Here is a 14,526-nt window from a genome sequence, read left to right as displayed (position 1 = left end):
GCTCAGGGCCGGTGCCACCCCAGCAGCTCTGGTGTGGTCTGGCAGGCCTGTCCTACTGCTCTGTCGTCCCCATCAGTACACATCTTGGTTTTCAAGTTACTGTTTCCAGCAAGCCCCAAAGAGCTGTATGTTATTTTTAATGCAGAGTGAGCTTAGTTCTGCAAGGTGTCGAGTGCTTTGGCTCCAGTCTAGCCATGCTCTTTAATTTCATTTGCAGTAAGGCAGAGGTACCAACCCACTGGCAAAATGCATGGCTGGGAGTGGGGTTGCTCCCTGCCTGTGCCAGATGTCCAGCAGGAGGTCTTCCATGTGCAGCTCAGATAACCTTGGAGTTATCTTGGAGAGTTTTTTTTCTCTCTTGTCTACTTCCAGTGCCTGATCTTGCCACAGAAGGTCATAGAAAAGGGCTCTAATCTATAGCTGAATACAAGATCTTTTCTTGGGGCTCCCTTGAACCTAGGTCCTCCATTACTTTAATTTTGATAAGTGGCTTTTCTTTTACTCAAGGATCTCTTGCATCAGCTCCGGCTGTCTCACAGATCAAAAATAATGATAACAGCTGCAGGTGGCTCTCGGAGGCGATGTCATTGCTGCCGTGTGTTTCTAGTACTGCCCAAGTCTGCAAGTCATAAGTTTTTGTGCATGTGCTGGAAAGCAGTTATGTGAGGCCAGCATGGAGCCTCTCCGGCCTGCCCTGAGTGCAGTAACAACTGCGTAACTGTACCAATAACTGCATAGCAAGCATAACTGTAACAATACCACCTACTCAACACCTAGAGTAGCAGGTGAAAGACTGCTAGTCTTCTCCTCTTGACCTCAAAAAAGTATCTGAAGGCTACCACTTCACTGAAGATGAACACATTGTGGCCTTCTCTAAAGCGATGTAGAAGTGACAGTCCTCTGTGGACAGCCACCATCCATTCCTCCCAGCACATTTCTCTCTTTAGTGAGGTCAGGGGGCTTTAGAGGCTGATCCTTTACCATTTGGCTGCGGCAGGTGCAGGGACTGTTTCCAGCCTGGTCCCTAATAGTTCTCTATGTCAAGACTGATTTCAGTCTATGTCAGGACTGATTTCCTGACAATATCTTCTGGACCTACTGCAAAGTTGCTGGATCAATTTAACTGATACTTCCAAACAGATATTTCCAAATGGCTTCTAAATGATGGGAACTGGCATTGATAAATAGAAGCTTTTAAAAATACAAGATACATTTTTCATTTACAGATAGGACAATTTAGATTTTACTGACTTTCTTTTTGCTCTTTTTGGTAAATGATGCTTGAATCATTATATATATAGGGGGAAAAAAAGTGCATGTTCAAGTCATTTTTTGTGTTTCCACTATGTTTATATCTTGCAATTAGTCCAATAGGGCTCAGATGTGGATAAGAGAGAATTTGAGAATTAGGGGGATAAGAGCAAGAAATAATTTTGGTCAAAGTTAAGTTAGTATTTTTAGAAGGGCTGATATCTGAATTCTTACCTTCAGTGGGTACATGATAAAATCATCAGATTAAACGATTTATGAGTTTGCCTAAATACAGATTTTTTTGGTATTCTGGAGGGTCTTGGTGTTTCTAACAGAGTTCTGTCAGTAATACACATACAAAAGTTATTTGTAAAAAATCAAAGTGTAAGAATATAAATGTTTGTTTCTGAAGAAAAAACATCCCAGCTTTGCTGAGGAGATCATGTCATAAGTAAAAGGACTGTGCCTCTCTGCCTTACTGAATAGAAAGCTCTAATTTTAATATTAAAGAACTGAATAGATACAATGGAGAACATATTTTTCTTTTGAATTACTGTTTTATTCTCCTATTAGGTAGATTTTTTTTCCTTGTACAAATAATATCTTGCTTTGCAGAATAACTTAATCAACATGAATAAATATCTTCTCGTTTGCTTCTTCTAATTAAGTGAACTACATTTGGTATGTGAGGAGAGGACAGTCAAGAATGGCACCATCAGTTTAGTGACACACAGGTATCAGGAAAAGTCAGTTGGCAATTGAGTTGTTTTCTTTGCTCAAACGTGAGATTAACCAGGCATCAACCTGAACTTTGTGTTAATTTAACTGAAATTTTCTGTCTCATTTGACTAACTTACTGTGGGTTATTTAAGTCTGTTTAAGCCTTTTATTTTTCAGGTAAATAAGACTATTCATGCAACATTTTGCATCAACTTCATTGATTTAAAAACAACAATAATGTGAAACAACTCTGTTAAAGTTTATGTTAACATTTATTATTTTTTGCAACTCTGGTATACAGAGAGACTGTACAGTCTGCATGAATATTTGTGAGGACAGTCAAGGATCATCTGAAAGTATTTCCCTGGCAAGCTAGAGCCAAATTGCATCATGCAGACCTTTCCTAGACATGCGGGAAGATGCTTTCTTCAATCAGATTAGTTCAATCAACAAACTCAATTGAAACCCTCATTTAGCCCTACCACAGATTGCCTTTCCAGTTCAGTGCCTCTGTTTGCACTTTTGAACTATGTGTGGAGCACTACAGGCTGCTACAGCATATATCCCTGATGGGAAGGTCAGTAGATGGGAAAAGCATCAGGGAGGGAAGGAATGTGTTTTTTCAAGAGCTGCCAGCTTCTCTCCTCCAGGGTTAATAGCCAATGGAGTCTAAAACCAAAATACTTACCAGGACCAAAGAAGCCATAATCAACAACTCCAGAAGGGGTTAGCAGCTCTGATGTGTGCTCCTTCTGCAGAGCACAGAGCCTTGGCTAGTGTAAACACTGCCCTTTGCATAAGACACAATGTCCTTTCACAGAAATGAAAGGATTTCTAGCACTTTCCCTGGTAGCTGAGGTGCTGTCGGCAATAATACAGCACAAAATAAATTAACTCAGATAAGCACTGCTGTTGCCTGGAGCAGTTCAATTAGCCTTTTGCACTTGGAGTTGAAGGGTTTTATAGCACTAGATAGAGCTTTAGACCAGACTACATCTGACTTTTGTCCCCTTTGCTCTTTTTAACCGGCACCAGAATCAGTGAAAACCACTGTATTTATATATATATTTATTTAACTATTTAAGACAAGTAAAATCTAAAGTCTTTCCCCAGGCAGTCAGCTATTGCTGAAACCTCGGTGGAAATGAAACAAAGCTAGATTTATCCTGTTTTAGTGCCAAAACTGAGATTTTGATTTAAACTGTGGCGGGAATAGTATTGGTCTGATGTTACTATTGCCGCTAGCACACTCAGGTTTGTCAATCAAGGCTGAGTCCTGCTGAAGATGTTTATCAAAGTAGAAGAGGGTATAAATGTTTCTCAACATTGTTTTTTAAAGCAGAAAGTATATTTGAACTATTGCCTGAAATCCTTTCAAACCCTATTTTTTAAACTAGCATTTATGAGGACAAGTGAATGACATTTATTACCGCAATCCAACCTGGTTGTACTGATTTGTAATTCTGGGATGAGAGAACTTTCCCTTGATTTTTTCTCTTCTTCCCTAAAGAAGATAGCTTATCTACTTTTCAATGCATATGCCTCCCCTTGCTTGTTTATTTTCAAGCACAGATAATCACTGCATACAATTTAAGCAAAATGATCGTGTTGCTGTGAATGGTATCTGTGATCCATATGTGCTGTAGAGATAAGCTGATTTGTTGAGTATGTTGTCCTGTGCATCATTTCACATTTAAAAAATATATTTAGACATGCAGCTATTATTGTTGCTACATTTGTGGTATATAATTTTCTTAAGATTTCTATCCCACTACAGATATATATATATACCAAAATGTCAGAAATCATGGTATTTACTAAAAACATCTTTTTTGTCCTTTATTGTTGTAATGTTTTTTTCTTTTAGCAGTCCCAGCTATTAATTTGCACCTAATGCAGAGTCAGTCTGGCTTTCAACAACACCTACTTCATATCAGTTGTGAAAACAGTCTTCTTCTCTTAAGCTAGCTAGGCAAACAGTTTTTCTTTCTGAATACCAATATTTTAGCTCACATCTGCAAGGCCTGCAATAAAATTTCATCCTAGGCGGAGTCTGTGTCTTGTTTAAGAAATGTTGCAGGTTTTTAGAAGCCATATTCTCATCATTTATTCTGCAACAATTTTATAGGGTTAGCATCGTGGCTGCTGACATTATTGTTTTGTAGTAGAGAAAATGAATTCTCATCGGTGCTCCATCTGTAAAATTGCCATTGCAAAGTGCCGTTTGCTTTATGCAGAGTCCTCGCGATGAATTCCTAGCTCAATCATGTGCCTGTCGTGGCATGCAAGTGCCTGGGGATGGTAAGAACACAAGCGGCCAGACCCTGCTCCTTCCATGCTCAGCAGAGAGAAATTGTTGGAAAGCAAGCCAGAAGGATCAACACACAGTTTACTTGGCACATCCATGGTGATTGGTAATTGTTTCATAATAAAGAAATGTAACAGAAGGAAGTTTTAAATTTCTCATCATCGTGATGCATGGTTATAAAGCTACCCTGTTATTACTGTGCCATTTTCATATTCTTCGAAAGTTTAAATAGAGCTCTCTCTCTCTTGTATAGACAACAATATCAAATTAGACCTATGCAAAATACTACACTCTCTGGGAATAACAAACTTCCCACAGCTCTTGTACAGCCTGGCACTGTAAGTTATAAGCATTGCAAAGGGTACATTCAGATATTACAAAGAATTATGGACTATTTCTCATTATTGCTGCAGGCATGTCCTCTGCCGTACCATGTAGGATGCATTTCATTAAGGTGAGGTGTGTGAGTATTCCTTATTATTGAAACGGTGCTCAGGGGGCAGAGTGAGGTCTGGGGCTCAGGGATGGCCCCGTTCCCTTGTGGCTCAGAAGCAGTGAGCTCCGCTTGGTCCCCGCACTGTCATTATTATTATTATTATTTATATCATTATTATTATTATTTATATCATTAAAAATAGAAACACCATAGAGGGACCTTTCTGCCAGAGGAAATGCTACCCTTTGAGTTAAAGGTGAGAAAATAACATGCAGGGGTCAGATGTGAAAACTGGAAAGTAACAGCAGTACCTAGGGAGGAACTCAGGCTTCTGAAAATATCTTAAATCTTAATACTGCCTTAATAATTTCCTCCTGTATACCAAACTGAAGCATTATTTGTTGTCTCAATAATGCAGATGCAGATCATTTAATCCCATAAATGAGCAAACCTTACACTTTCTGGGTTTTATCTTTAATTGTCATCATGTCATGGGTTTAGGCAACTTAGCTCACAGTAGGAAAATGACTGTAATATTAATCCATTATCTCCCTAAGAGGCAGTGGATAATTGGAGTGATTTGTAAGAGGTGGCACAGGACTAGTGACCTAGGTATTTCCTTAAGTTTCTGTGCTTTTGAGTAGACCTCTAACTATCTTCAAGCTCTTGCTTATAAAAATAAATAACTTTCAGAAGAGATGCTAAAATCTTGTTAATGAAGTAGCAGTTTTTAGGATTTTATTTTCCATCTACAGAAAATCAAGTAACTACCTTAATTGTGCCCTAAAGACAGAATGTAACATTTTCTTCTTTAAAGACATATTTATTAGAAGTTGTGACATTGCAACAGGTTAAGTGTGCTGCTGTCAGCTTCATCAATTAATATTGCACCCTTGTGGTGGGAGAATAGCTGACACATTAACAAGGAAACGTGTGTACATCCCTGGTGGCTAAATATAGACAGGTAAGGATGGCTCTCTACAGTTCCCCAAACAGCCAGTGTGGGAAAGCATGTCCTCATAAAGGCCAGAAGAAACACAGCTCTTCTGTCTGATAGCTTTGCCAACTGCAGCTGCCACCAGAACTGACGGATGCCACAAATTTCAGGTATTCCAATACAGTGATATAAAGCAGACTAGGATAAGCCTTATCTTTCTGATAAAGAACATTTCTCTTTCCCAGAGCTTGTGAGGGGAGTTTGATCAGGCCTGTAAGATTTGAAAAAGGAGCTTCATGCATGCATAGGAAACTGTAAGCCACAATTTATGACTCCTTGGATAACAACAGCAGAAATACTTTGTAATGGTATTTTGGTAATGCCTGCTTTAATATCTGACACAGAGCATTCCTGTGGAGCCTGATTCATCAACAGCTGCAAAATGTTTTGATTTCTTGGGTCAGAAAGCATTACAATAGCTCATATTATATTAAGATCTGTCCACACCATGGACCCTTCTTGAATGTCTCCTGGCACCACAGTAAGTTTGCCTTCTACTTTACAGAAAAAATACTTTCACAGGTAGTTATCAATTTCACGGATAGTTACCTTTGTTACCAATATACAGTGACTGTATTTTCAAATAAATGATGACTTTACTTGCTGTGACCATAATATTTTCACAGAGGTGAAAACAGACTCTTAACTGTAGCCTGCTGCCATCTGCTTAGGTTTCCAGGAGAGTTAAAGAAGAGAGAGGAAATCTAGGGAGACGAATGTCATTGAATGTACATTAGCCTATGGAAATGATGCTATAGTCTAACTCTCTGAATCCTCTCAAAAGGTCATGATGCTATTGGCAGCAGCATGTGTGTTTCCCTAACATCTATGCTGAAAGACTCTCCAAAATCTGACATATGAAGCCAGCCCTTGAAGTCTAGATCTGTGCTGTAGTAGCCAGAAAGGAGCCCTGCTGATCAGTGAGGATTTGATGCCAGCTTTCCCAGCTGCCAAAAATGCTGATTTGCACTACAAGGATTCAAAGCCTTTCACTGCTGAGAAAGAGCGGTCAGTACTCACTGCTCCATGGAGTAGCACTGGTGTATTACTGACACCAATCTGCTGACAAAACCTGGGCTCAGGCTTTGCTTTCCACCAGCCCTGCTTCTTTCTGTGAACAATAGCAGAATCTGGAAGTACTTTTTTAAGCTCTTGTTTTCACTTGATTTCTACATGAATTCATGAACATAAGTCAGACTTACTTGTGTGGCTCCTATGCAGCCTTTTTCCCTTATCTCCTTTTCTCTGTATCTCATGAGCATTGCTCATGGTAACCTGAGGCTGAGATGTGCACCTAGCAAGAGATCCAAGGAGAACCCAGGAGGTCCAAAGAGGAGCCCCCGAGGAGTCCCTGAAAAAGTGAATAATTTGGAAATATCCAGGTAAAGTCTGGCAACATAGAACACATCATTCTGGATTGAAGCCAAAGACTAAATTTATCTCTTAATATTCAAAGCAAGGTTCTATGAATGTTTCAAAAATCCTCTGAGATTGTCAGATTGACACGAACAATATATATAAATATACTGTGTCTGTGAGCAATTTTAATTTTGGCAGCTGAAGCACAAAACCACTGCAGTTTTCTATCATTGTTTCCAATTTAAGAATATAAGTAACAAAACCCTCCAATTTAGTCACCCACTATCTAGCAATCACAACATCAGTGAAGCTGTTAAAGCTAGAAAAGATTTCAACTGTATTTTAGAAGAAAGGACAATGAGAGAAGCCTAGAAATCAGTAAAATTAAGTGTGACTTGAGTCTCTGAAGTAGGTAATCTCAGGGATGGAGGACATCAGGAAAGGTAGGAATTGCTGATATCTACATCAAATGCACAACAATAAACTTAGAGGAGACAAGTTAAAATATAGGGGGGCAAAGTGCATTACACAGCACCGAGACGTTGATAAGAACCTGAAATCAAAAGGAGTCATACAACAAGTAGAAATAAGGAACATAATTAGATATGAATTTAAACAGAACATAGAGAGATCACAATGGTTAAGGTGTTGACATTGTTTTGGGACATAAAGGCAGCAAAAATCTGCAAGATATAATAAATGCATGAGAAACAAAAGAAAGGAAAAGTAAAAGCTCTTTGCTTAACAGGCAATGCACAGAGTACTGAAGTGTTCACTGTCTACACACACAAAGATTAATTTCTGATCAGATACTTAACCACATTTAATGTGAGAATAGGAACATAGCCAGAATAGGGAGAAATTAGGTGAAAAAATGTCTGAATAAGCTAAGTACAATTGAAACCACAAGGTCCTGATGACATTCACTTTTGCTTGTTTGAAGGAATAGGAAGAAATCTCTGAAGTACTCACTATTATCTTTTTGAAAACTCAACAAACATGGGCAGCTCCCAGATAATGCAAGAAGAGCAAATATAATACCTACCTTTTAAAAAACAGCCCAGGAATTATAGATTATTCAGTGTAAAGCCAATTCCTGGAATGATTCTGGAACAAGTGGTTAGGTAACCAATTTATAAGTGCCTGGAGCATACTAAGATGATAAAAGCTGCTGACAGATTTGACAAGAACAAATTGTATTGACCCGATTCCCTTCTGACAAGTTAACTGGCTTTGGCTGGATAATAGGAACAGCTTTTGGGCCACCTGGACAGTAAAACAGTGGAACAGGATATTGACTGAGGCTCTTGCATTTTTTTTTTTTATTATTTTTTTTAAGTAGAGGGTTTTTAAGAACATACAGATGTGTATGTAAGGCATACATGTGCTGGAAATGCTGTAGGCATCTTTGATCTCTCTTTAGAGTACGGTGTTGGTCTAGAGGATCTGTAAGGTCATTTTTGGCCCTACACCTCTATGTTTGAGAGATGTTTGTTTAGATCCCGCTAGCCTTGCCCCATGACTTGTCCTGCAGGTTTCTTGTCCTGGATGCTGGCAACTGAAGACTGTCTAGGATTACATAGAAATTCTTTTGAATAAAAGTGACTGGAAATTGAAATAGTTCATGTGTGCTGCTTCTTCTTCTAGAAATATGAGCAAAATGGAAGTATCCTTTTTTTCCTTTTTTTTTTTTTTGTTTTGGTTTTGCTCTTTAGGTTCATACAAATGGTAATTCAGAAATCTCCTCTGTCCCAACAGTGCGTTTGAAATAGTACCAGAGGATGCTAAATAAATTAGTTGTCAGACAAACTGTGGTCACTCCATCACCAGAGTGAATGCAATTCTGTCCTGAAATCATCTCGCACTGAACATTAAGCTTCTGGGAAAGGCGTGGGCCACCATGGGAAGCAGCTCCACAAACCAAGTGTCATTTGGGTTTACATTTCAAATGTTTCCAAGTCACTGGACCAAGATATTGCTGTGGCTGAGAATGCTGATCATTCCAGGTGAACCTTTCTCTGTTCCATAGCCTCTGTGAGAGCCAGCAGGTTTAACTTGTCTTTGGGGTACAAAGGTGGGAAAACTTGTCAAACACTTTGGGGACCTTGAGGAAGTCTGGAGTCTGCTTGCAGTAAAGGAAGCATAGCATGAAAGAGTGGTGTTGCTGGTTTGGTTTAGTGCCACTCAGCAGGAGGAAATGCACAGTCTGGGCTGGGCTTCTGAAAATGAAAGAGGTTCACTTCCTCACTCAGAAGATGGGCCTGTCGCCATAGATGGAACAGAAATGTTCCTTCTGCCCCACAAAAAAAATTATGTGATTGCAAAAAGTGTTCAAAAACAATGTGACTGTAGGGTTGCCTTCATTGTGTACAGTACACCTCATTCAACTGCTGACTACTTACCAATATAACCTGTAGGTGTATTATCAGGTATTAAAATATTTCATCCTCAAATCCTATTGCATTTCCAATAGCACCTCCACTGAAATGGGGCATTGATCTGCTGGGTGAGCAAGGCAGAGCCACCTCACTACAGCTACCTCTTTACCACTTTTTCTGCCTTTTTTTGAGGTCCAGCCCCTGTAGCAAAAGCCACCTTATACTCACATAATATATTTCTTTTTACAGTGTGAAGTAATGAGGAACCACAACAGAGGTAGAGATCTCTCACCACGTCAGTGGAAGACATTAAGATGTCCATAATAAGTGGCATGTATAAGCAGCCAGACCTGTCTCAAAATCTTGTTATCAGCTAACAAAAACAGAGCTGGAGTCTGAACAAGCTTGTGATTTTAAACACGTCTGAAAACTTAATGTCTGTAGGTTTTTCTATTAAAATAATGAGACCTTATTAAAAGCTAATTGCTACATTTCATTTTAAAGTGGAAACTCATAAAGAATACAAGACATATTTTAGCCTCATGCAGATTTAGGGCTTGACTGTTCTCTTTCACATGGTTGCATCAGAAGAAACTACTAAACATAATAAAATATCAATAAACTAGATTGAAAGCAGAATTAGGGCCCACTGTGCAGTCTGTTTTCTTCTGAGATCCTGACAGCAAAGCAGCAATGTGATGGAGATTTGCAAAACTAGTAATATTCTTCTCAATTTTTACCTCAAGTGTGAACTTTGACTGAGACATTTTGGATTTCCCACAGTATTTATATCCTAGTACACTGAAGTATTCAGGGCACATTCAGTCATCAGAAGCATGACACTGGGCTCCTTAATAATTTATTTTTCACACTTGATGGAGTAAAAAAAGGCTCGGAGTTACCAACATTCAGCTGAATGATGTCTTTTTATGTGACATGATTTTTTCTATCTTTTACATTAAGGACGCTTTGCATCTGTGACACTCTGGGACACTTTTGCAGAAAGCTGTACATGAGCATGACAGATGATAAAGCCAACTCTGGAGAGCACAAAATGGTGCTGAGTGGACTCTATTTTGGTCCAGGCTTCTCTTTAGACCCGCACTAAAGCTGAAACTGTATTCTAAGCAAGGAATGAGCCTTTACCTTGAGATGATCTTTGTAACTTCAGACAAGGTTACTAAATTTACCTGTGCCTCGATTTCCCATAGATAAAATATGAAGAATGTTCATGTACTGATTCACAGTGGTGCTGTGGGTATAAAACCCTAGTAAGGACTGTCAGACCCCAGGAACTGAGGCAGCAGTGGGGGCACAGGGGCAGTTATGCAGACAGCTGGTCTGGGGCCACCAGCTACAGATGCCCTCAGCTCAATCCAAAACCAAAGTGGGACCCAGACTCAGAATTTTCTGCCAGCCGCCTGGAAGTGTGTACCCCATGCTGCACGTCTTCCTAATCCAAATGCAAAAGAGCAGAACTGCTTCCTGGTGTCAGGTAGGTGGCTGGAAGTTTATGTTCTGGACAATTTTTCAATTTTCTGTCTACTTTGTAAATAAGTAACTTTTCTTTTAAAATATTCATGTTTACTGACTCATCTTGAAAATGTAACACTTACAGAAAAGGGCAACACTATCCTTGGGTTAAAAATGGTGTCAGACAGATCCCATTTTCAACAGTACACTCAAATAATTTATTTCAGGTCATGCAGGTATAGCTGAGATCAGACTCCAGCCTTTCGTAAGTAATCCATGCTCCTGTGGTTGAATGTCACTCACCTTTATGCACATTGGATGCATCTTCCAGGCAGAGAACTCATCTTGTGAGAGATGTTTCAGTTCACTGAGCAGCATTTCACAAAATATTACAACTGTCTCTTGTATTTTGCAGATGCAATTTCCATTCTATTATCTTTTCTCCTACACAATTTTTTCTGAAAGAATTATATAAGGAGAAAAACCTCATCAGTAGCCTGACACAAAGAAAAACTATTTGTGATCAATGTAATGTGTGCATTGATTAAGTTCCCTGTGGAGCCTTCAGCTCCGCGTCAGCTTTCTGAACACTAGATTTTGCCTTTACATCTCTGGCGTAGCCAAGATGTGTAAAAATTAATGTAAGCTGACAACTTCTTATTAGTTACACATCTAAAGAGTCTCAAGTGGATAAGCTATTCCTCCCCAAGTCAGTTGTGACTTATGCTTGCTAATTGGCTCAAATCTGCCTGTTTTAGATACTAGCATATAAATTACCAAAGGCAATTGGTGGCTAGAGCTAGGGCTTTTGAGTCATATCATGCCACAACTATTTTCATTAAAGCCACCTGCTCTCATTGTATCTCCTCAAGCCCAAATCTTTACAGAAAATATGTTTCAGAGCCAGTCCCAATTCTCTGCTTTGTAAAGCGACTTTCAGAGTTCCTGTCATGTGCTCAAAGATGGCATCGTTGGCTTCCTATGTGAGAAACGGGGCAGTCCAGGACTGCACGTTTCATTCTGCCAACAGCCACGGGAGCAGACACCAGGAGGAGAGGCAGAGACAGCTTGGGAAAAACAAATAAACAAAAAGAATAAAGCTATCATGCTAGAAAGAGAGGAAATGTGTAAAGTAAAGCTGCTCAGAGAAGGCCTTGCTCAAGTATGAGCTCCAAAAAGAAACTGTTCCAGGTGCCTGAAACTGTGCTGGGGCTCAGGCTTTGTTTTTATGCTCAGACTCAGTCATCATGCCACTGTACAAAAGGAGCTGTTTTTATGTTGTCTGGAGTTCTCTGTATGAATTTGGGTAGCTATAATTTATTTTAATTTAAGATTAATTTATTGTGATATTTTTAAAATACTTTTGAAAATATATACTACTACTTAATAGGAGATACTGATTTCATGCTACATTTTTATATACACAAACTCCAAACCTACAGCATATTTGAAATGAAAATAATGAAGCACAAAAATCTGTATTTCCACATAACCAGCAGAAAACATTTTGATGTTATTGTGACTGTTTTAATTTTTTTTCCTGTTACAATTCATTCATCTTCTGATGCATTCTGGGGAAAGATTTGTTCTTTGGAGCATTTCCAAATGAAAATTATTCACTAGAAAATTCTTCAGCCACCTTTATTAAAGCTAACCTTCTGTAAATACAGTCAAAACTTAACTGGCTAAAATAAAATGCATTCCCAAAGGAATAGTCTGAAGCCGTGAAGGTTATGGATTAGAAATAAAATGCTTAATAATGATTTCATCTTTAACTGATCTGTTTTCACCACGAGACGAAAAGCTGCATAATAGGCTGTATGGAAAGGAGAGGAGGGAAGATCTATAAATAAATAAAAAGAAATATTCTGACACAATTATTTTTTACAAAACTGGTACTTAAAGCAGTACATTTATTGACATGAACATTTTTTGTTGTTTGTAGTCAGAAGGTTTTAGTGAACATATGAGAAATAGGGCTAAAATAAATAAATAAATAAATAAATAAGATCTCCAGGACCTCTAGTATGGTAGTATGGAACAGAAGGGGTGTAGGGGCCCAGACTTTACACATATTTTGATACATACATTTGTGGCAGAGCATTTGAGGCTCCATTTTAAAAATATGGTTTTGAAACATTGAATTGTCTTCTTCTCACCATAGGCTGCTTATTCTTATACTCATTGCCAGGTAATAAAAAAACTTGGCAGGATCTTATATTTCGAGCACAGGCAACAGTAATGGACATTTGGCTCCTGGATGGTGCTGAAGGACATCAGGTTTGCATTTGTCTGCCACTGGGCATGTAGGCATTGCCCAGCAATACCCATGCACCTTTAGTAAAACAATCTGGAATAAAGCATGCCAGATTAGTGTCTGTGTCTTTTCTTTAAAAATATTTCACAACTTTCTAAAATTCTGAGGACATCCCTTAAATGGAGAAACATTTCAGTATTCTCTTTACATTATCTTCTCCCTCGGCAAACAAATGGCCAGTAACAGCTCGTGGAGATGCCATCTCTGAGATTTCAGCACAGGTTGAGTTACAAATGTACAAACCTAGAGCAACAGCTGTGCAGTCAGTGGTGTTACGCTGCATTCAGGCTAGTTTAGCTGAGATTGGATTCCTGCCAAATCAATCTGTATGTGCACAGAAAATATATGTCTCCTTTTACAGAACTGCCATTGCGAATATGAGGTATGTGTGAACATGAGGCCAATTCTGCAGGATTCCTGTGCAGCATAGACTGTCAGGTATTCTAACAGTTAATTTATGACCATTTTTTGTGGCTGCATTCTGTCTCCTGAGGCAAAAATCAATCATTCCCTTTGAAAATCCAGAAAAATAATATGTGAGAGATGAGATTATATGGTTTACAAAAACTGCCCCTTCTCTGATCCACATCCCTGTGATTTCAGTTAAGATCAAATTTTACAGATGAAGTATTACTCTTCTAAAAAATGCCTGCCTTACATGTCTTGAGATCTGGAATTTAAAAAGAAATCGGCTTAGCTTAGTCCCTCAAAAGATTTATCTTTTCAAAGAAAGTAGGCCATGTGCACCGGATGGACAACCATGCTCCAGGACGTGGTTATTCAGAAAGGATTTAGGGGTCATGGGAGGCAATTACTCATTCTGAGGTCCTAAGGAAATACCCTAACATGATCCTTACAATTTCAAATGGAAATCCCAAGTAGGAGAAGGAGAGTATGGTACTATGTAGGAAGAGTGTCCAGGTCTGGTGTCTGCTCTTCAAGAGTTAAGAGTTCAAAGAAGAATAACATAACAGACCAAGGAAGAGAGGAAAAAAAAAAAAAAAAAGATTCTTTAAAGGCTGCTTCCACCAGCTTAGTCTGTTTAGTGAAGCAAAGGTCAAGGATACCGTGAGTGCATCTTGGAGAAGAATTTATTCCACCTGTTTTTAGCTGTTTAAAGCTAGTCATCTCTCATAAGCCACCTGCTACAGGCCCCCTCCATAACCAATGGAAAGAGAAAGTATCATCACCACAGAATGCTTTTCCTCCAGCATAAAATAAATTTCCCAAACAGGTTCGGTACATCATTATCTGTCTCCTTCGGCTAGTGGGGGAAAGATTTGTTCA

Source organism: Anser brachyrhynchus (genome assembly GCF_964034855.1).
Source record: "Anser brachyrhynchus genome assembly, chromosome: 1".
Taxonomy (NCBI): Eukaryota; Metazoa; Chordata; class Aves; order Anseriformes; family Anatidae; genus Anser; species Anser brachyrhynchus.
This window is presented reverse-complemented; position numbering follows the sequence as displayed.